Source organism: Odontomachus brunneus, unplaced genomic scaffold (genome assembly GCF_010583005.1).
Source record: "Odontomachus brunneus isolate Ranch 3 - 2012 unplaced genomic scaffold, Obru_v1 Obru_scaffold_213, whole genome shotgun sequence".
Taxonomy (NCBI): Eukaryota; Metazoa; Arthropoda; class Insecta; order Hymenoptera; family Formicidae; genus Odontomachus; species Odontomachus brunneus.
Window position 1 is genome coordinate 63,521 of NW_022639663.1, and position 24,710 is coordinate 88,230.

At 39.1% G+C, this 24,710-nt stretch overlaps 1 long non-coding RNA gene across 3 annotated transcripts in view; it reads left to right on the forward strand.

The window, feature by feature from the left end:
* LOC116852301 overlaps positions 1-24,710 on the forward strand; it is a 175,940-nt gene that overhangs the window by 27,971 nt on the left and 123,259 nt on the right. For all 3 annotated transcript variants that reach the window (XR_004379739.1, XR_004379740.1, XR_004379741.1), the window contains exon 2: positions 2,550-2,693. This is a non-coding gene — a long non-coding RNA (uncharacterized LOC116852301). The remainder of the gene's footprint in view (positions 1-2,549; positions 2,694-24,710) is intronic.

Here is a 24,710-nt window from a genome sequence, read left to right on the forward strand (position 1 = left end):
GCTCGGAGGACAGAGATTTTCGTCAAATGAAGAGGCAATCACCTTCGTGAACAATTATTTTGCAGAGAAAAACGCCGAGTACTATTTCGACGGGTTACAGAGATGGGAGCATCGCTGGGAGAAGTGTGTAGATTTACAAGGAGACTATGTTGAAAAATAAAAAACAATTTTCAGAAAAAATGACTTGTATCTTTGTTAGGTCGGAAACTTTTCAGACCACCCTCGTATGTGTATAAAAAAAGATCCCACTAAGAATAAATTTATATCTGTTTTGATTGAGAATGATCACGAGAATGAACACGGTCTTATCATATTATCTTACTAAATATCTCCAGTGTTTTAATGTATCTAAACGTATGATATCCAGTGTTTTAACGTGTCTAAACGTATGATATTCATATAACGATGAATATATTTTCAACGAATTTCGATTTTAATTCACTAAATGACACTATAATGACAACGCGCGATCCAACGCGAGAACTTTCCGCAAACATTCCATCTTCTCCAGCGTCAGGTTCGTTTCTCCTCGCTGGAAATTCCAGCGTACCGCATATCTCTCCACGATTTCATCCTTTTGGAGAACGCGCTGACCGCCGTAGGGCACCGTGGGCGTATTTTCGTTCGGCGCGCAACACAGAGAGACGGGCGCGATTCGGGCTTCTACCTGCCCTCGTTTTCCCTCGTTGGCGGTCAAGTGTTGAATCTTCGCGCCTACCCGCATGAATATTTCACCGGAGGTGCGCGCGTCGCGGCACGGCGGCATAAATCTTTCCTGCGCTACGCCACTGCCGCGTTTCTGCAGTACGCGATCCGGAGACCGTGCAAAAAGAAAGCGCAAGAGGAAAAGAAAAGAAAAGAAAAAAAAAAAACAGATGGAAAGGCGCGCGCTCGGCGTGCATTCGACATTCGCGCGGTGTTGCGCGACGTTGAGCGGTGTCGAAAGTCGACGCCGTAACCGGAAAGTTACGAGTGGAAAAACGCACTGTGGCCGGTATGTTTCTCCTCTCCATGTCGAGATACTTCGCTGCCCTCTCTAACCCGGTCGAAATTTCGCGCGCCGCATCCCTGAAACTCCGCCACAAATCCTTGCCACTCTAAGCATCCGCGCCGATTTGCACATGCCGCAGCTTGAGCCGGCTGGTAGGCTCCGTGACTCGCGTCTGACCACGTACGGTTTGAACTACTGCCGCGCGCAACACGAGATTACGAGATGAAAGTATCCGGACACGTGCCTAATCCTGGACATTCTTGTTGCTTTGGTCTTTAAATATGAACATCCAAACTTTCGATATACATAGGGTGAACAGGATATACATAGGATGTGTGATGCATGGCATACAAAATCACTTGTGAAGGTGAAACACGTCAATCTGAACACGAGGATCTCTGGCAAACGACCACGTTTTCAAGATATTAATGAAAAAAGTTTGGCGAACCAGAGCACGCGCGATGTTGTAGAATGAGTTCTATAAACGCAACATTTCGCCATTGAAAATGTCTGAAACGTTTCAGCCATTTTCGATGAGATCTCGCGCTAACAAAGCTCGTCCCACAACGTCGCGCGTTCTGGTTAGTCAATCTTTTGTTTCTAATATCTCGAAAATTTATGTAGTTATTTGCAAAATACTCAGCTCGAAGTGCTCTATCTTCACACGTAGATATATGTCTTGCGTTAGACTTCCTGTAGGTATGTTGGAAATTAGGAGGGATCACGCAATACGTCCATTCGTGTCATCAGTTTCCGGGCGAGTTCCATGTTTATAAACATACTCTTCTCACCGGATCAACTCTATCACTCTCCCCACTGCACGGCTAAACCCATTAGTTTTTACTTTCTTATGTAAACAATAACAAGACAACGAGCTCTTTTTGTAAACTGACCAGGTACGACCGTAGGTCATCTCTACAAAGGGGAGTTGATGCTGACATGTATATATTCAGTATATATGTGTGTGCAAAATTTAAATATTTTTAATTGAAAACCAAAAACAACAAGAATGAACTAGATATATGTCCAAAAATTGGAACTTTTATCTTGCGTACACGGAGAAAATTTTATAGCAAAATAACTACAGAGTTTCGTAACCGAAGAATAGATCGACATTCTGCAGTAATTCCACTATCCTTTCATTTTATATGTGCTACCTATATTTTAGAAATTGAAGAAGAAGAAACTAGGTTCCTCTCTCTTAACAATATAGACATTATTAACAATCTATTCTGACCGTCTTAAAGTACTAAAAACATGGTAAAATTGGAAAAAATTTATATGAAAGAAAACTATAATATTCTTTTCATGTAGTTCTTTCCATCGAACTTTTTAACACGAAACGACCTCTAATTTACGTTAATGTTATTAATAATAAATAATAATAATAAAAATAGAGCCGTAAAGAAAATATCGAAGATAACTTATTTTGCGTTTTGCCGAATAAGTTATACCGTCATCCTTCCTCGGAGATTTTGTACCTTCTGATTAAGTAGACAGAATCTATTCCCAACAAACTTGTAATTATTATTGAACCCGTCACCCAAAAATGTTTCAGAATGTTGCATTTAGCCCGGTGGCGAAATTACCTCGATTCACCCCATTACATTTGGACTGGTTCACTACTTGGATAAAGCTCGATTCGGTTTAGCGATGGGAATATCGCGCGGGAGTCACAGGGGGTTGAAAATCATCAGGAGAGGTGAGTCTTCAATCTCTCTCTCTCCCTTTCTCTCTCTCTCTCTTGCGCGCACGCTTTCTCGTAATTGCACAGGGCAGGGAGGGAGGGTAGAACCAGGGGACGAACTGGAATTACATTAACCGACCATAGGAACGTCGAGGCGCCCGGGCAGGTTCGGGGCCGACGGAGTTAATTACTTTAAGACGTCGGGCGTAATTAACGAGCCGCCTTTATGAATACCTGAAACATATTCGTCCCGGGGGCGCGACGGTCCCTTCGCAAACGAATGCAAAACGACGGCATTCCCAAAACGGCCGGTGTCACTTCACGTGTAATGCTCGTTAACGCGCTTGGTAGTGGTGGTAGTGATGATATTGCGGCGGCGACAGCGCTGATATTGGTGGTGGTGGTGGTGGTGGTGATGGTTATTGTACCGTACTTCTGGTCGATAAAGAATGCCGCGAGAGTTCTTTACGCACACGGGATGATTCAAAGCGTCACGGCTCGTCGAGGCGTGCCTCTCTTCACGGAAGGAGAATCCAAGCGTGAATTCAATGAAGAACTTCGTGTTTCTTTGACGTCACGCGTGAATTAGTTTACGGTCGCGGCTTTAATGAAGTTGTCGTTTCGAATAATAACTTTCTTTTTTTCTTCCGCTTTCCTTCTGTCTGTTACATGTGCCGTTTTTCATCTTTGAGAGTCATTTGTCCGATTTAAAGCCCGCACGTCACAAGACGTATTAATGTAACGCGTAATATAACGCGGTTGGTATTATCGCTCCCTTTGTTCGTCTCTTTATCTCCCCATTTCTCACTATATTTGAATTCAATATTAAATGTCAGCGCGTTGTGTATACGTATCATACATACACATACACACATTCACGTACGCGTATCCACCACGCATTGTATCGTCGATGCGTGCGGTTTCATTTTTCGCAGCAACGCCTCGGAAACGAAATTTCAATCGTAACGCGCAACGACGGACGGACGTGCGCTCTTTTAAATTTTCCCAATGATCGAATGGGTTTCGCCCGGGACCACGATTTTCCGCACCGGCGAAAATACCAGCCGCGGCATGCGAAACGCAATTTCTATAGCGACAGCATTAAACATTAAACGCATTGTTAAATATTTATCGTGCGAGCGCGTATTCGTACGTTACTTTTTTATTGCCCGTTGTTGACCCACGCAGTGAGATATTTATCGCGCGCCCGCTGGCAAAATGTGCGTGATTCTGTAGTTTTTGAAATTCAAACCTACTGTGACCAAAACGAGATACCTTTGCGCTCGACTCCGGCCTTCGTATGCGCACCCTAACGTTCGGACTGTTCGGTTATTCGCTCTTGCACCGCGACGACGGTCGTTAAGGATCTGCAGGAGCCAAGAGCAAACCCTGATTTGACTATGAAGGTCTCGTGCAGTGACCTGGCGCGAAATACCGTCCCATGTGCGTAGTTGTGTGTCCATATACACGCCAATACTAATGTATCGCTCGCGCGGACGCAACAACTGCAAATTGGTGCCTACGCTTTCCGTAGTATCTGCAACGTTGGCGCATTTTACCTCGTCGACGTTATATTTGCTTCAAACTTTCTATCAAACTTTCTTTAGCATCTTTCTTGCAGTGACGAGAAACAGGTGGCAAGGAGCCCGATTTTGCATTTAGGTCGTTGAAAATTTCTAATAAATAAAAATATAGGTTTATGCTGCATCGCGCATCAAATGTTTTTTAAAATAATTTAATCGATTTTTATTTCGAGCTTTTTGCAAAAAACACTCTGTAATCTCTTGCGAACATCATTTTTCTGACTAAAAATATCACAAATACAAAGTGATTTTCATTTTGATTAAAAAACGTCAAATGCCTTTGCCTATATTTCGCAGTTCTGCCCGAAAGATCTCTATTATGACCTTTTGTAGGCCCTTAATTGATTGTACGACGCGCGTTGAATTAGAATTATAAAGTTCGTAGAATGAGACTCGCATCAACAGAGTTGATGCAAGTATTATACGCTCGATGTATAGGAATATATCCCAGTGAGATGCAAAATGACTCAATAAGCAGAAATATTTCTATTCAAAATCTGTAAATATTGATTATCGGGAAAATACTCTTTTTACTAATTCATATTCTAAGAGAGAGAAAGAGAGAGAGATAGAAAGAATACCAAATACAAATTATATATATTTTGTATTCTATTTCTCTCAAAATTCCTCAAAGAAAATAGCAATGAAAAGAGAAGAAACCTTTAGTATTTATTTAAAAAAACCGTTTTGGGGGAGGGAATTGTGCAGTCATTTAAATCACCACTGAAGAAATTAAAACTATAAAATAATGAAAAAAATTATCTTTTATCATTCACTGATTATTAATGAAATACTTCTTTTACTGATTCAAGCAGAAACGTGTTTCCTTATTCTCTCTCTCTCTCTAAAAGAATACCAGATACAAATTAAATATACTTTGTGTGTATTCTATTTTTCAAAACCCTTCAGAGAAAATGGAAAAGAAAAGAAATTCCTAACTGGGTTAAAAGAAAAACCGCCTTGAAAATCGCACAGTCATTTAAATCATCACTGAGGAGAGTAAAGCTACAAAATAACGAAAAACGAAAATCTTTTATGCGTGGCGCAATCCTATCTTCTTCAAGGAGTCCTCCACCAGCGGCGTTTCACTCCGTTCGCTTTGGTACAGTTTTCCCGAAAGATCGGGAAATTAGCCGGTAATTTACGAGTTGCGCACGTGGAAATTCGAGGATATTTCTGTCACGGTTTTCGGGGGAAATTCGTTGAAAACCGTCCCTAACGCCGCCGCGGTCGGTATCAGAAGAAGTATATATCACGCGGCCGAACAATGAAGCTCACTCCGCCGGACCCGCAAGATCGCGGAACTTTTTCGTCCAAAAGGGAACGAAATTTATGAAGTACAGTCGCACGGACACCACCCGTGAGCTAGTTGTTACAACGTGACCTAGCGCCGCGCTCTCCCGACCCTTCGTGAAAGGATGGACCATAAAATCGGAGCAGTATTTTATGTCTTTTCCTACCATTATTTTTGGCGATGGAGAGAGAGAGCCGGTGGGACGGGGCAGAGAGGAGAGGAACGACGACGAGGCGAGGAGAAGTTACGCCAGTCAAACTCATCTCCGCTGGAAGCCCGATCGACGCACACTGTCGGTCGACAGCGACTGCGGACGATCGGGATCTGTAACTTCCTTATAATATGCAAATTAACCATCATGCAAATTCGGTCGGATTAATAAAAGTGACACGTGCCTCTATCTCTGGCAGCGCACTGATCGCGATTCGGATTTATAGGAGGTTACAGGACCTCGACTGAAGTAAAAATTAGATAAAATTTAGCGAGAGAGAGAGAGAGAGAGGAGAAAGAGGTAATGTAAGTTGATAGGAATGATGTAAGTTGATAGGAATAATGTAAGTTGGTAGGAATAATGTAAGTTGATATGAGTTGGTATGAATTTTTTGTTGCGTATGTGTCCATTAACAATATCTTGGTGTAAAAAATTCACTCTTTAAAAGAGTATTAAATACAAATAAGATATATTTTGTATTTTACTTTTAATATATTTTCAGATGCGTGCAGATTTTATGATAAATATTAATATAATTGTGTCCATTTTGTTCTATAAAAGAGTCATACTTCAATGATAACTATCCTGGCTTCAATAGGAACAAAAGTAATCTGAAATCAGCACCAATACATTTTTTATCTGTTAGGGCTATAGTTATCGATTCTTACGGAGCGAATTTTGAAAAAAAAAAACAAAATTTCGCAAAATAGGAGTTATAAAAAATCAAATTGAATCTTTTCATTGAAAAATCCGAACATGTAACAAATAAATAAAAACTGATCTTGAAATTTGCGGAAAGCAACAATGAACCGGTAACGATAACCCTAATGAGTAAAAAAATGTATTGATATTAATTTTAGATCACTCCTGTTAATAACCCAGGATGGTTACTGTTCAAGCGTGATTCTTATGCGGAGCAGAATTGAAGTAGTGAGCACAATAGTGTTAATATACAACACAAAATATAATTTTTTCTATAACCTAGGTTTTGTTAATAGATCCACATGACAAAATATTCATACTCTTATTAATTCACATGACAAAATATTCATATTTCTTCTATTAATTCACAACTTTTTACAGCACCTCAAATTTTACCTAATATTCACTCCTGTCAAGTTCCCGTAATCGCTTAATGCCCGTCGTCGTTTGGCGAAACGTGTCGAGGAAGATACGTATATTTTCTCGCGCTAATACCGGTGAAACGTAAATACTCCTCACACTTTCCCCCAATTCGCTCCTGGATCTCCACCCTGCTTCTCCTCTCATCGTTTGTATCGTTCCATAATTGAATACGCCATTAGATGGTTATAACTAACGAGCCTAACGTGTTTCGCGCAAAACCGAACTGTTTTTCGGTATTTTTCAGCGGCTCGCGCGCTTACGGAGTAAGCCTCGGTATTGGAAAGCCATTTGGCTCTTCCGTGCGGCTTCCGCTTCGCGTCGATGCTCGCAAAGGCACATGCGAAAAGTATCGGCGGCCTGCGCCAGGGATATGGCAAGCGCGAGCGAAGCATCGGGGAGGTTCACACGGATGCGGGGCTTCGTGTACTTTAACGTCGCATTAAATCTGTTTGACATTATCTCCGAGCGTTACGTTGTAATGATGGTGCACACATATACAAATGTAAGGACGCGACGGTTGATCCTCAATGTTAAGCAACACGAAAGAAGGGTCGCGGCACGGTAAAGAGTGATGCTACTGGTCCATAGGCTATGTGCCCCATCTCTGTGCAGTGAAAAATGTACTTAAAATGGGCATCAAATTAAAGGCCTTGATGAGCTGATTACAAAGATATAAGTTTTAGAGCCGCCCAGTGTACCGTTCCAACACTACGATCCAAAAAGGTTCCAAATTTTAGGCTATTTTCAAACTGATGTTTCTTTAGCAAAACTTAACGGATTTTAAAAATTCAAAATGCTACATTTAATAAAATTAAATGAAGAATTTAATGGTATAAATTTCATATCCCAAACTGACCAAATTGAAGTTTCCAGAAAATTCCAATTGGAACATCAATTCCGGTTGATTTTGGAACATGAAGTGCATAGTAAAATACACCTTAACCTACTCAAAAACATTAGAAATACTCAAATTGTTTTTGCTTAACTATTTTAAAAGCTAGATCAAACAAAATTCAACTTTTGAAATGATTTAGAAGAAAATTCATTGCGCTTCCGGTTGAACCAATGAAATTCCGGTATTTACTTTCCCAATAAAACAAATTTACATTTATTTATGTTATTTTATTTTATTTTATTATATGTAGCATTTTGAATTTTTAAAGTCCGTACAGTTTTGTAAAAAAAACATAAAAAAAGTAGCCTAAAATTTGAAAGCTTTTTGGACCGTAGTGTTGGAACGGTAAACTGTGCGGCTCTAAAACTTATATCTCTGTAATCAGCTCATCAAGGCCTTTAATTTTGTAACTATTTTAAGTACATTTTTTACTGCTCAGAAATGGGGCACATGTTGGCGTCACTCTTACGAGGGTCATGATTACGTCACTGTCGGCCTGACTCGATGCGCATTTTTGCGCCTTTATCGCGAAAAATTGTACCAAAGAAGGAATTTAGCAGAAGGAGCTTGAGAGAGAAGGATTCGGGGAAAAGCTCTCGTGAACGCGAGGGCGCCTCATGAAGTTGTCAGGCGCACCATGCGTAAAGAGTGCGTGACATCACCACCATCACCCATCGAGCTTATCCGTCATCTTTCATGGCGGTAATCACTCGGTCTCTCCCGGGGAAACGCGCGCAGGAGTGTTCGCGGTAAATGCAGCCGTAAACTTTCCGACGCGGCGAGAAACCGCGAAGTAGACGGGCCAACTCTTCCGCGAATACATCAAGATTTCAATAAGATGTAGTCCGCGAAGCTCGTTCTAATTTCCTCGTCCTGCGCGTCTGTCCGCACATTGTTGTGCAAATCTTATTTTCACCGACTGAACTTCCATCCCTGTCGCGATATCGAGCTTAAAATTAGACGCGGAGAAAAAACTGTTCATTTCAATTAACGTGACAATGAACAAACGCCTTTTGGTTGAAAAATTTCTAGTTATTAAGCTCGTATTAATAGCTGTTACTTGAAACTTGTCGTATGAGATATTCGGATTTGTATTCAGAGTTAAATCCGAGATTTTCATTCGAATTATGATACATATGACATCTACAATCTGCAATCGCGATTCAACTGAAGAATTTTCACTTAACCCTGAATTCAAATCCTTCGCTAAGTATCTCATTTGAGACGAATCTTAAATAATAATTATTAATATGCGCCTTAGAAAACCGAATTATGGTCCTTCATAATTAGAAATTCTGTTTCTTTCAATAAAAAAATATGGTTTATTTATTGTCACGTTAATTTAATCAAATCTTTTTCTCATTAAGGTAAAAGTACCTGGACATATACCTGGACCTATCTCTGAACATTCTTATTGTTTTAGCTTTTAAATGCGAATATTTAAACTGTTTATTAATATGTATAATATTTAACTTAATTTTACTTAAACTTTCTACATAGAATATGCAAAGTTTTAATACAGAGAGAATACACTATATATGCATATATCTTATGTTGAAAGCTTAAGTATTTGTATTTAGAGATCAAAACGATAAGAAAATACCCAAGCATTGATATTTTCACTTTAACTTTTCAATTGCGCAGCGAGACTACATATGTTCAACGATCTTCACATTGCAAATCCAAACGTGTTATTTTTTTTTAACGTATAAGCGTGTATCTTGGCCGAAGCTCTTTTTACATGTTTTTTGCCATTTTAGATCACACTGAAAATATTATTTTTCTATTTGGAACTAAATATATTTGGTACATACGATTTGGTTAGCATTATTGTGTTTTTACTTGCGTCAAGTACATATATAATTGAGAAAGTAAAACACGTATAGCTGCAACTGTTTTGGTTGCGTATACATTTGATTGATTCTATTTTAATCCTTTAAGTATCACTGGTACCAATAAGGAGTACTTAGGATCGAGTTGTTGAAACCTTATAAATGTGCTATTTAGAGTATTTTTGACAATATTTCATTTAAAAATATTACTAGAATATTCCATAAATTATGCGTCTTAAAGGGTTAATCAAATTTTGATTCAGCTTACTAAATTTTTCGTTTCGACAACGGATTCTTTTTTTCAGTGCACATTATTTAATACACACATTTGAGACGTTGTAAATTATAATTTAATACGTACAAACGTCTTCGTTTACAAACGAGAAGAAGATAGTTTCAAATCTTAAATGACTTTAACCGAAACGAAGAAACGTGCACTGAAAAAGGGAAAAGGGATTGCTTGACGAAACCAACATTTGGTTAATATGAAATCAATCAAATGTTTGATAATTATAACTAAAAAATTTAATTGTTGCTATTTTGCCTTATTTTCTCAGTAATCTATATAGTCACTAAGCAAAGGAAAACAGCGGCAATCAAATCTTTTGGTTGTAATTACTAAACATTTGGTTGATCCCATTTTAATTAAATTTTAGTTTCGTCAATCAATTCCTTTTTTCTCAATGTGTAAGAAAAGATTCAGTCAAAATGACACACACATTTCGATTTGCAGTGCAACCTATTCAGTTGCTGCGGTCGCGACAGACGATGGAAACGGGGAACATTGGCGCTATGGAAAATTAGTTGCGAGTGTCGGCGATAAAATAGGGAGTTTGTCGGCACTGGACCGTCGCGGAATTACGTCTAACAGCGCGCGCTAGAGAGTTCTGCAGAGACATTAAAAGTAAAGATGAACGCCCGCCCTCCTCTTTCTCTCTCTTTTTCTTTCTCTCTCTCTGTTCTCACCCTCTCGCGGAAGAAGGGCAGTTCTTTCTTTCTGTCTTTCTTCCACGTCACGGTGAGAAGAAAGAATCGAGACTCATAACTCACGATGATACATTATTGGATTTTCATTTTAGCCACGTTCTTCGGTTCGGCGACGTTAACCGGCGATCTAACATCAGCCGCGTATCGTCGAACTTCGTGCCGCGACCGATTAAATACCGCCCGCAATTTCCACGGAAGTTGGGCGCAATCGATAGTGCAACTAGTTGCGGACTCTCGCCGGTAACATGCGTGCTCGTGTTGCCGGACAGCTAACGTAAATTCGTTGCGCACGTTCCCTGGATACTTCGGACAACGTCCGTTAGCCCTTTGTGGTCCGCATTAATCTCGACCGATGAATCGATATCAGACAGTCCCTCTTCACTTTCCCATTATTGACTCGCACGCACAATGATCGCGTCGTTTTTCTTTTACTAAAAAAATGGTGAAAAAATATGCTACATGATAGAGTACATCTGTATCTGTGAGATACAGGCTCTTTGTTCCAAATACTGTCGTACGAAAACAGGTCACGTTACGTGTTATTGTTCGTTTTTGAATATGAAATTAATTTTTCAATCATCTCTCGGAAAATAGTTCCTATAACGTTAAAATAACGGCGGGCGAATCGGAGCGAGGACGTCGATTCGATGTATGGAAATGATTTCGGCCGGGCGAAAACGTGTCGGGAATAAAATGGCGGGGGCATTTAATAAAATTCGATCACGCCAATGGTTTTGAACATTACACTTTACAGCGCGCCGAATAATCTACCGTGATCGGATTTGACGTAACACAGCATTATGCGCGCTGTCGATCCTGCCCCAACGAGATGGTTCTCTCGATATCCAGCCGATATTCGTGGCCTCTCTCGCCTGAGCGCGAGTCAGCTGCGCCGATGTCACGGCATTATTAAAGGGAATCGAACGATTTTTCTCATTTCTCCGTCCAGATTGGAACTTGTCGATACGGAGATACCATGCACAGCGCGTTCCGTATGTCTGTATTACCAGACAGACCCTCGTAACTAATAGCAGTTAAGCCTATTCCACAATAGCGTGAGTGTGCAGTGAGATGTAAGCAGTAAGCTGATTGACCAATTATTCTTGTAATAATCGACTATGGATGGTCAATTCGCTTACTGCTTATGTCTTACTGCCAATCCCATTGTAGATGGCCCTTTAGGACGAGGACACAGAAATACTTAAGCGATAAAGCTTAAGCAGTAAGAAGATTAACTAATCACAATCGATTATTCTTCATAAGGAGAATCTTCGATTCGTCAGTTTGCTTATACTGTACCGAGAGAAATTATATGATAAGAAATTAAGAAACGGATATTTTCGATCAAAATATCTATGAATTTTTGTATCAGGAAATATCCGGTCAGGAAATATCCGATGAGAAATATCGGTTCATAATTTTTTCATCGGTTTATCTGATAAAATATCATTATCATCGGAAGTATTCGATTTAATCCGATATCCTGATCGGATATAAAAATTCATCGGTATATTTAATCGAAAATATCCACTTGTAAATTTTTTATCGAATAATTTCTTCCAGTTCTTAAAGAGATGCTGAAGCTGAAAACTTCACAACTGACAGAATATTGACATTTTTCTACAAAGTTTACGTCGTATTGATGAATAGGCTGTGTCCACAAGTAACTAAGTAATTCTAAAACTAAGTATTCTTCTAATAATCGACTGTGACTTTAATTCAATTTGCTTGCGGCTCATGGCTTAAAGCAAGGTTGTGGACCCAGTCTTAGGGCATAAATTGTTGTAACCGTAGACGCGAGACGTAAACTTAAGCTAAAGAACCAGTACGAGTATTGTTTTAGAATTCTTCTAGCTAGAAGAAATTGATGTGACCATATAAGTTGGAGTCAGACTGAGTAATTAGAATTTAACCATGTGTGAGTTTCAATTTTCGAATACAATTAGATTTACCGACAGTTTTATCTTCTAGAATAAAATTCACATACTTTCTCTCTCTAGCAAAATCTTAATTGGTCCTTCAACTAACGTCTCATGTTTATGGTTACGGCCATATGCGAAAGTCCTTTTCCAGTCCAAGATCATCGACTGTAGTTGGTCAATTTTTTTATTACTTATATCTTACTACATATTCTTACGGCTATTGTACAATGGGACGGCGATTCGCGCTTCCGTCAAAGTAGCTCGGCCGAAGTGAAACGACCTTTTACAAATGACTAGTCCCTCAGCCGGCGAATCTAGTATTCGAAACTTCACTTTTGTTTGTCCTGTTGTGTTTGCGCACTCTACAACGGGACACACTGACAATTGAGCGAAAGAAGTGGTCGCGTGTGTGGCCAATCGAAGAATAGAGATTCAAAGCACGATCGGAGGTCCACGCGAATTGTTTGTAACAAAGGACCAACGTAGTTTACTTCCGTTAAAGTGATGCAACAATTGTATTCGATCACGTGATAGACAGTCGGACGGTTTTGAAATATATTGCAAATGTCAATGACTCTGCTCGAGGTGAAATTTTAGTTCTATGAAATAAAAGCTCTGCAATGGATCAGTATCTGGACATTCTTATTGTCTGGGTATTTAAATACAATTATTTAAATTCTCAACATAGAATATATATATATATATATTTTTTTACGTTAAAAGTTTAAATATTTGTATTTAAAGACCGTATTTAATTGTCAAAGCAATATGAGTGTTCAGGATTGGATACGTGCTGGTACTTTTACTTTACGTTAATTATTCTGCAAAAATCGCCTGACAAGAATCAACTTGGGGATTTCGAGATATAACACTATACAGGCCGTTGCCCTTAACACATTGAGTAAAGTGGAGACAAAATTCAGGTACCTCTCTCTTTTCGTCTATATACAGGATGTTATCTTTCCCTCGCTCACTAAATATATAGTGTTATTCTTCGTGAAAATTTGAGTCGAAAAGAGTATCGAGCGAAAGAAATATCAGTAGTTTACGAAATATAAGCGATTTAAAAAATAAAATAAAACTTCTCCCAAATTATGTTTCGGATGGCCAAGTGTAAATGGCAAATTTATTTTCCTCGATTAATTTCAAATGGATTTTATTTGAATAGACTTTTAGTTTAGGGCTGAGCTGTAAAGATATATTAAATATTGAAAAGTTGGCATAAATAACAACTTGTTTCGACAAAATGGCTTTTCCACTCAGTTTTCTACAAGGAATAACGCTACACTGAGAGAAAAGACTGGTAACTATAACAAACTGCATTTAGTTACAGAAATTCGTTGAATCCTTAGTAACTAATACTAAATATGATAATAATTACCTAATATTTAATAGATCGGGAGTATGACGTAATTGCATTCACAGTAACATAAATTAAATAATTTAGTAATAGTTACTTAATATTAAATATTTAATATGAAATACATTACAGTTATGAACAGTTATTTGATAATTGTTATGAAATTGTTATATCCCATGTAATAAAAGATTCAGTAAGTACGAATTCTATTTTGTTACCAATATAAGTATATTTTGTTGCAGCACAACGAAAAATTCATTCATTTGCAGCTATTACATCGTTTCAGTATCTATAATATTATTACAGATGGTTGGTTGAACCTACCAAACATTTTGTAACTATTACAAAATCGCTTATTTTGCTCAACTATTCAATAAGTTTTATTTACCAAATATATTCTGGAAGCAAATAAATTTTACTTCTGTCAAATAAATAATTTATTTTACAGAACTAAATTAATTAATAAGTATTGCCATAGCTTTGGCCCGCTATATTTACGTCTACCATTTAGTAATAGTAACCAAATTTTGATAATATTTATTAAATTCTTCTCTCAGTGTATGCACTTAGTGGGCGGGAGGAAGATAGCACCTTGTATATCGGTATGGGTGATTAAAATTATGGTATTAGCGACTGATTCGAATTGATGGTATTGCCGGCTTAAAACCGTGTCGATCTTTGGCGGATTTAGAGGAGACATTTGGTTCGTAAGACGATTTTCTACTGACGCGGGACGTAATCGTAATCGACGTAGTAATCCGAGTTCTTGGCGCCTGCTCTCGGCAGGAGCTTGTGTAACGCCAATCAACGGTTTAACTATTAATTCTCGATTTGTCGCGTCACATCGGCGATGGTCAGCGGATTAACCAGACTTGCTTCACGCTCGCGAAGCGGATTGCCTGGGCGATGCACATTTTTCCTCCTTTTTTTTGCGTTCCTGCGAATCGATTTCGCGATCAGCGGGAGGTGTTGTCGCCGCGTATCGGCAAGTTCGACGGCAGCAGAGAGAGCCTCCGATCGATGCCAACTGCACAAATCAAGTTTCGCCGTCGCTGCCGTTATTTCCTGCGGCCGGTGTCGCACGGTAAAGCAGTTACGCCAAAGGACGAGAGCCGGCAATATCGTAAATACGATACCCGGGTCCGCTTGGACAGCCGCTCGAGTCCCAAGCCGCTCTCTTTGGCGTTCCCTTCTAGCGCGCTATAGGGGTTTTACGGTCGCCTGATCACAATCTCGCGAAAATTGGGTCGCGCCGCGGATCCGCTGCGGTCGTCTCTTGCCGTCGCGTCGCGTTGCGTCGCGCCGCGCCGCCCCGAAATCGCCCATACAATCGCGCGCAACCCTTTGAAGCCTCCCTTCAATCCGGGATTCGGCGCCCGTCGCGCTCGATTGTCCGGCAGAAAAATCGCCGTCGCAATTGCCGCTCGGCTCTGTCGCCGTTACTCGCTAATTGCTCGCTCGGTGTAACGACGGTGTGTGCCGCCGGCACGTACCGCACGGGGATTCCCGGGGTGTGTAAACACCGGCGAGATCTGACTCGCGTGCACAGCGGGAGGAGTATGACACGTGGAATTCATTCTCGTCGATTTCTCCGGGTTTCCGAATTATTACGCGACGAGTCCGAGAAAGAGAAAGAGAGAGAGGGAGAGAGCGAAAGAGCCATGTATCGAAAAAAGATTTAGTAATAACTATCAGGTGTAGGAATTAGATGCTTCGATGAAGTAGTTTCAACATACAGATAAATATAAACAAATAATTTGATAGATATTAACGAATAACTTTAATAAGTTTTGCAGTATCTGTTGCCAACGCTTGATATATCTATTACTAAGACTTGGTGACTATTACCAATCTATGTGATACATATTAAACAATTCGTCAAATAAAATTATATCGTTTAATAATATTTATCACATTATGTGATAAATATATGAAATATGATTAAATATTTCGGCAATAGTCGCATTATTTAGTTTATTCCCAAATTATTTGGTATTATTAACCAAACCATTAATTCCAACTAAATGAAGAATTTATTTCACTAATCATTTTGTAATTATTACTAGTTGTAACTATTACTATATTTGATACTAGTTATATTAAATATTGCACTGAAATACTCAACTAAATACATTTGTTAACTATTACAAGATTTTTTTTCTGTGTACGTCTGATTTATTGCGCTGTGATTGTTGTTTTATATATAAGCTATTGCTCTCGACGCGTATGAATATGTTATGACGACTGATGCGTAAAAATAAGTGGAGCGTAGATTTCAACGGCGGAAAGAGAGAAAAAGAGAGAGAAAGAGAGGGAGAAGGATAGGGAAAATAATATGGAGGGGGTGGGAGGGTGAAGAGGGCGGAAGAGAGGGGAGTGGAGTAGAGTTTATTTACACCCTGGGGTTAACAGCTCCCTAGGGGTACAATCGTTTCGCATAGAACATCAGATGATATATCGCGCAATGAAAATAAGAAAAGTAACTGTAGATAGTGCCAATTTCTACAGGATGCTGTAAATTACGCAAGCAGTAAGAATATGTTATAGTTGCAAAGGAGAAAGAACGAGCGTGAGAAAGCGGAAAGAGTAAGAAGAGGGAAGAAGATGGAAGGGAGAAAAAGAAAGAGAGAGTGAAGCAAGTGATAGTTATACGCGCGCGAGATGACATTCGTGCGATAACAATAAAGCGACCAGTCCATTCGCCTATCGTACGTTGCTCCAGAATGCAGGCGCGGAATGCGAAAAACGAACGCTCGCGAGCGGCTGTATAAAATTACGGCTCGGGGGAAAGAAGACTCTCTCCGCGACCTGCCGTGCCCCTATTTTCACTACCCTGGGCCAAACCCCGTTCTTTTTTCCCGCTCTCCCCCCTCTCTCTCTCGCTCTCTCTTCAACTACGGAATTGTTCCCGCGTTGGCGAGCCAGCTGATTTATTGGACCGTAAATTACGCTAATGCACACTTTTTAGTCTCATGAACGAGATTTAAGTAAACGGGAGAGAAAGAGGGAAGAAGAGAGACGGTACCAATGGGGAATAAGGAGCCGTTCAGCGATGAAAGGCAACGCGGAATTAATGCCCGTCGATCTCGAGGAAGAGTTTGCAAAAAAATCCGCGAAATGATCTTGAGCAACGTGGAACCGTGTCCGAACACCGAGGCACGATTGATTGATGATTTTAATGCACGCGGCGTCGTTACGTACTGAGAGTCATTATTAAAGTAAAGATACCAATGCCTGGGTATGTACTAATCCTGGATATTCTATAATTGCTGCAGTCTTTATGCATATTTCAACTTTCAATACACACACACACATATTAAATATAAGTATACTAAGAGAAAAATATTTAGAAACATAAAAAATATTTGGTGGGGATAACATATTTACTTATTAAATTCAATAACATATTTACTTATTAAATTCTTCCGATAGAATAAACAATTACTTCCAGAAAAAAAGCTAAGATTTTAAGAAAATATATAGTTTCTTATTTAAAAAAATATTTGATATTACCCACGGAAAAAGTTTACTTGCATTAATTGAATTCCTGGTGAAATATGAACGAGCCACAAAATTCTGATTAAAGTTATCAGAATTTCTGGTTCGTTTATATTTCACCAGAAATTTGATTAACCTAACTTTTTTTCGTTGTTGCATAAGTAAATATATTATAAATATTTTCAAATGTTATGTATTTTTTCCTCAACGTGTATTTAATGCCGAATATTTAATGTCGAAAGTTGAACCGTTCATATTTAAAGATCAAGATATTAAGAATTAGACATGTGTTGGGAATATTTGCTTCCGGAACTTTCATCTTATTTCCGTCAATTATGCGATTGATCCGCATGCAGAAATCATGACGAGTGCTCCCTCGTACGTGCGATTTATTATCACAAAGAACCCTCGTCAATAATGAACTATGTACGTTTGTCGTAATTCGACGTACGTCGTGGACGCTGCCACGATGTTTCGGCCCGCTGCTCGGTCAGCGGGTCATGCCCGAGATAAACGCGTCTCCGGCATCAATTTATGGGCAAAAAGCCATCGATCATTGGGCGTTTGTGACGGCTGCCCGATGACGATACTCAATGGATATTATTCCGTCAAAGTTACACATCGCATTCGCGTAATTAATATACATTCTGATCTGTGAATCATTTACAATCAGGGGAGAGAGGGAGGAAGGGAGAGAGAGACAGAGAGAGAGAGAGAGGGAGGGAGGGAGGAGAAAAAGAGAGTGAGGAAGTGAGGCAGTGAGAAAGTAAAGGAATAAGGGAGTGAGGGAGTAAGGAAATGAGAAAATGAGATAATAACGGAGTGAAGGCGAAAAGGAAGTGGGAAGAGGGAGAGAAAGGGAGTGAGGAGGAGAAGAGAGGTGCACTGAGAAAAAAGTATTTGAAAATTTATTCGTGAGATATAAAGTTTATTCCTGCGAAATAAAGTTAATTTCTATAGAATAAAGTTTATTTCTGCAAAATAAACACACACACAAGTAAATTTTCAAGTATTTTTTCTCAGTGTGAGAAAAGAGAAGGAAGGATGGAGGGAGGAGGGAGAGAGAGTATTCGTACACGATACGAGAGAAGAAAGGCGAGGAGAACGATAGACGGACACGCTGAATCGCTGAACACGCGTGTTTGTTCGTGCGAATACGTGTCGTAATACGGCGACGGGGCGATAAAATTTTTGCGGACGACGACAACGACGACGACGACGACGAATGAGCACGAAATGACGGGCGGAGATTAAACCGTTTCCGACATTGGTTATTTGCAGGCCGGCCACCCTATCGCTTCGTAATCGCCTTTTCGTCGCGCGGCACCGCGCCGTCCGATAATACCACAGCGGATATTTATAGGGCGTCGCGGCTAATTATTTCGAGCGCAAAGGACGCTTATGCGGCCGTTTCCGGCCCGTTAATTAACAGAACTCGCGCGCGTGCACACCCCCGTACGCCGTCCCGTCGTCGTCGGTGGCGATTCGCGCTGCGGCGTGTTAATGGCCCGTTGCAACGAATGCGTCCCATCAAACGAAGTGGATGAAGCGTCCGGCCGCTCGTAGGATACGTGACGGTGCATGTAATGGCGAGGGAGAAGCTGTCGACACTTTCTTCAACGTTTTCGTTCATCACAGTAGTCGCGTCGTGAAAGTCGCGTTTAATCCTCGCGCCGTGCGGGCCCATTTCGATTCCCCTAACCGTACGGACGAGAGCCGGCGTTAAAGCGTTACACGCGTTAACGCGGGGCTGATTTCATCCTTGTGCTAAAGCGGAAGTTTTCCTGCACCTTTTCGTAATCTTCAAACACGCGAGACGAGATTGTACGTTATATATTTTAAGAGATTCTTATTTATCTTCCGCGATTAACTTGTATTATCATACACGAGATGTGTAGCTTGGCGACTGTCTTTTCAGAGGTATTTTATATGAGACGTCATCGCGTCAGCGTATACGGAAGAAAAATTTCAGCTTGTTCAACCGGACCAGACGAAAAACTCGCTGACGAGAGATAATATATCTGTTACTATAGTCGAAAAAAATTCGTCGGAACATTTAACTGCATTAAAACTCGGTTGAGGTAACTCAGAGTGATTGGCTGAGCAAAAACCTCATGCAGAAATCTTTTTATTCCTACAATCAAGTTTTTCATCTGGTTTTCAAATGAAAGTTTTTCATCTGTTTCCATAACAAAGATTCAGTTACATTAACAGTTTTTTCCGTGTGTGCGATCGATTATAAATAAATCGTTGCTTGGTGTTATATAAAGAAAACATCGATAATTTAATTATAAACAAAGGAGGAAAAAACTACACGGAGAGGGAATATTATAGTTTTTTTTTTCATATAAATTCTTTTCAATTTTTTTATGTTTCTAGAATTTTCTGTCAGTACATTTTGCTGAGAGATATATAGTATATTTTGTTAGAAATAAAGCAAAATTTTTAATAGTACATTTCCTGAAATATAAATAGTATATAACAAATAGGTAACAAATAGGTAACAATAATAAATAAAAGAGTGGAAATTGTAAAATATACAGACTGTAACTGTTGCGATATTAGAATAAGAATAAAAAATATTGTATAAAAAATAAGGTAAAAATGTAGAATATAAGGTATGGACGGATGAATGTGGTTAAGATAATGTTTTATAGGCCAAATTCCCTTATTGATGAATGTAGCTAAAGTAATAAATATCTAATATCTAATAGCACATAGAAAAGGATACTCAATATTGTAGAATGTGTATGTGTATGTGTATGTGTGAGTGTGATTTATTCCTCCGTTATTAATTCTGTAATAATTTTTTACTATACATTTTCTACTATAACGTTCTTTCCGTATGGTTGAATGAACGTAATAATGGCACTGAATGCGCTTTGATTAAAAGAGACAGAATTTTTGGTTCTTATGCATCAAATTGTTAGGAACCAGAAATTCTGTATCCTTCAAAGCGCCTTTGTGTCACTGTTGCGCGTTAATTCAGCCAATCTTTTTCCTCTATGTACACAGAAAAGAAATTTCAATTAGTGACTGAATAGAGAGCAGATGAAAACTCGGCGAAATAAAATAATATCTCCGTCATCGTAAATAACCGTAAATATACGTGCTTGATCATTCAGCTATAAAATATACAATATTGTACAAAAAATAAGGTAAAAATGTACAATATAAAGCATGGACGTTATTCAGTTGCAATAACAGAGCAATTGCCTGATTAGAAATCTTCTACCGGAATATTTCCTAGGAATATTTCTGCTCTTGCAAGTTTTTGGTTCCTATTATCTTATCAAGCAACGGAAAGTTCGGTTACATTAATGAATTTGCATCTAATTCTAAACCAGCTTATCTGACGAAGTTTTGGCTGCAGTGTCCTTCTATAATGTCCGTAGTAATAGTTAATAATTAATGGTAATTAATAATTAATAAGTAAATAACTTGAGAAGTGCAAAGCGCCCATCTCACAGCGAGGGTGCGCCGTTGCAGGATATCGCGCGCGGCTCGCGTCACGCTGGGTACACGCCGGGGCTCAATTAAGCCGCGTACGTGTACAAGCGTTTTGAGGGACGAGGTTATTATACTAACGTACGATGGGGGCACAGCGCGCGCACAGCGGAATGATCAGTATCGTGTGTTTGCCGAGTTCCCAATGAGCGCCGCGTTACACCTACGATCGACAAATATAGGACGTCACTGCGGCTTCGCGTTCTATGCACCAGGGATAAGCCTTCGCAAATAGTGACATTAATTGCCTACGCTGTGCCCTATTTGCATGCCATTATTCAGAATAATTGATGACTATTGGCCAGCGTATGCGTTGAAACTCATTACCATACTTAACGTCCGGCGCAATAGCGCGTGAACCCATCGCGCTTAGCAAAAAAGAGAGAGAGATCCTCGTCCAGACGAACGTCTCGATTTTGGACAGGCGTGCGCGTCAATGCACCTAATTGCGAAAGGCGGAATGCAATTATCGCGGCGGTTCGCGCGCGCGCTGGCGCGCATCCAGTTGGGGTGTCGCGAAGACTCTGCGCAATCTCTCTCCGTGCAATCCGTCGTGGACATGATAGAGGTGACCGGGGCTAGATGTCCTATATTTTAGAATTTCAAAGTTATCACTTCTCAGGCAATTAATTGTTATGACTGACTGCATAAACATAATAGAGACCTTCTTCTATGTATTAATGCTGGACACGATCCTGTTAACAGTATGTTTTGTTGTGATAAACAAAATATGAACATGCAGCACAACGTGGCTATCTTGCTCTGGTATCGAATTCAATTGTCTAGTAGCGTAGGATAAAGAAGTATAAAATATGTATGCTAATTAGTAGTTCAGAGTCGTCGCGAGAGATCTCCACAGCCCTCCTGCCGGGCCTTAAATATGGACCAATTGCTTTATTTCAATCATTTTATGAATGACAATTGCGTTTCTCACCAGAAACAATGTATCATACACTTGTAAGGAATTTCATGCTGGCTAGTAACATATCGCTTAATTTTATTCAGTCATAATGGAGAATACGAATAAAAAATTTCGAGAAGTTCGAAAATTTACTTTGCTATTATTAAATCAATTTTTTTTATTTCTTAACTGTAATATTATTCCGATTTTAATAAAATTCAGGAAAAAGTACTTGTCTTTTAAAGGGACGATTTCGCGATTTTGTATACCCATTATTCCTCTCAAGACAAATACTAATAACAGCAACATGATCAATGAGCAACACACCTCTGGGGCCATATACTCCCGGTTTCCCCTACAGTTCGATGAGAACGGTCGCGGGATTTTGATCAGACTCAATAGCGGATCGTATTTCGGTATTCCGTAGAGATTCTGTATTGTGATTAATCAGATAGTAATTCTGTTTCATCTCTGCAATACAAGTGTCTCGATAAATGATAAAGTGTCAATATTCAGACACATACTTGATCCTAGACATTTTTATTGTTTTGTTCTCTAAATATCGTTTTTGATTTTGTTAAAAATGTTTGTAACACGTACAAAATAAAATATAATCTGAAATTTTCTTTATCCGCGTCTTTTTTCCCCTTAAAAAAGTGCATGTTATCGTGAATTTATTTTGTATCGAAGGGTTGAGGTCTCTTTTCCGCGATGCTGATTGGCTGTCTCGATTGATTCGATCCGTTGCGACTAGTTCGTGCTGCTTGCAACTGTCAAACTATGAAATGTTTTGCAAACATCTGTGAAACGTGTTTGTTCAGTTTTGTGCTATGTGCGTGTAATATTAATAAATAATTCAGATAAAATGGCGCGCGCTACGCGCGCCTATGTTTTGTTCTAGTTTAATAAAAAAGTACATGAGCGAACTAAAAAAAGCACATGAGCAACATACTTCTGGAGCTATACAGAGCGTCCCAGAACAACCTTCGAAGTTCTCATGGAGGCATAATACGGATTGAGGTGAACATAAAAGTTTTATATCGTTTTGTGATAATTATCAAGATATTAATTAAAGAAGATTTGTGAATAATCACGCGAAATATAGTAGATGAGTTGTAGTGGCGACGTCTGCCATCGTATGCTTGTACATTAGATTAAACTGAACAGAACAGTCTTCTGCCATTTTCCTAATAACTTTGTAGATATTCAATTACACAGGCCCACAATTTAAAAAAAATTGTCTGTGCTGGGGGTCTGACTAGGTGTACTATACGTATTTTGGGTTGTTGAATCCAAATCCGATGTCAGATTTTTTCCACCACCCTTGAGTTTCCCGGAAAATTGAGTAAATCGTGAAAAGGAGCAGATATCCATGTTTTTACGGAGACATGTATTCAAGGAAAATTCTAGAGTGACGAATAATCCTATAACCCCACAACCAACGTTGAAAATACATTATGTACATCTGATGACTAGAACAACCCAATAATCCATATACCATCATACATATTCGGTTTTAGTTCACCTATCAATCCTTTAACATCGCATAGATTAAAAAATTTAATCTGTGCGTGCCCTATCATGGTCACATTCATGTTATTGTCCACGAGATGGAATCTTTTTTCTATTCGAAATATCAATTCTACAATATATGATCGTCGATCAGATAAATCCTGCTGCTTCAGAGGATGTTGGAAACGATGACAACTGCCCCGTAGGGGATGTGTAGAATGATTCGCTTTCCATATTGAAGTACATAATGTATTTTCAACGTTGGTTGTGGGATTATGGGGTTATTTGTCACTCTAGAATTTTTCTTGAATACATGTCTTTGTAAAAACCTGGATATCTGCTCCTTTTCACGACTTTCTCGATTTTCCGGGAAATGGTGATGGAGCAAATCTGACACCGGATTTGGATTTAGTAGCCCAAAATACGTATAGTACACCTAGTCAGACCCCCAGCACAGACAACTTTTTTTTAAATTGTGGGCCTGTGTTATTGATCAAAGAAGATTGGCGGATGGTCGCTCGTGATAATATATTAATGTTATCTAATTGATAACTAAAAATCTATAAAGTTATTAAGAAAAAGGTAGAGGACTTTTTTGTTCGACCTAATGTACAAGCACATGACGATAAATGTCGTCATTACAGCTCATCTACCACATTTCGTGTGATAATTCACAAATCTTCTTTAATCCTTTCAGGATGGAAGACATCTTTTGATGTTCCACGACCTTCATGCATGTCTTTCAGAAACTATCGATCCGATATTCACAAAAATTGGTATGTAGGGGTTTTTGGGGTGCTCTTTCCAAATTTGAAATAAAAAATGTAAAATTCAAAATGACGGATCAAATATGGCGATTTTCAAGATGCCAAATTATGTAAATATGACTCAATTTCCGTGGAACTTTATATTCTCTAAATTTGAATTAGCGAAAATCTTGACTGATTTCCAGTTTCGCTCTTCTTGGAGCTCATCAGTACCACACAAACTTTAGTTAGTAGGTCGGGTCAGATCTAAAAATTTTTTTCCTTTATCGGCATTTTAAATTTCAAATATTCAATTTCAATTCTCAAAAAAGTATCTTTAAAAAGTTTCATAGTTTAACTAACAGAAATATTTGAATGGCTTATAAGAAGCTAAGCACGGATGTCTTAGTGCCATTAGATATTAATACTGTTTTTAATAATTTTAATATGATGTTGGGAGGATAATCCAGCATGTCAAACGCACGTATCAAAATTTTATCGATCATCGTACGCGGCGAATCAACCTTCTACACTGTCCTGGCGGAGGCAGTTTTTTCGCAACATATAAAATGAATCTATTTGAGTCATCGGTTTAATGGGGTTTTGGGAATATAAATATATATATATATATATATATATATATATATATATATATATAT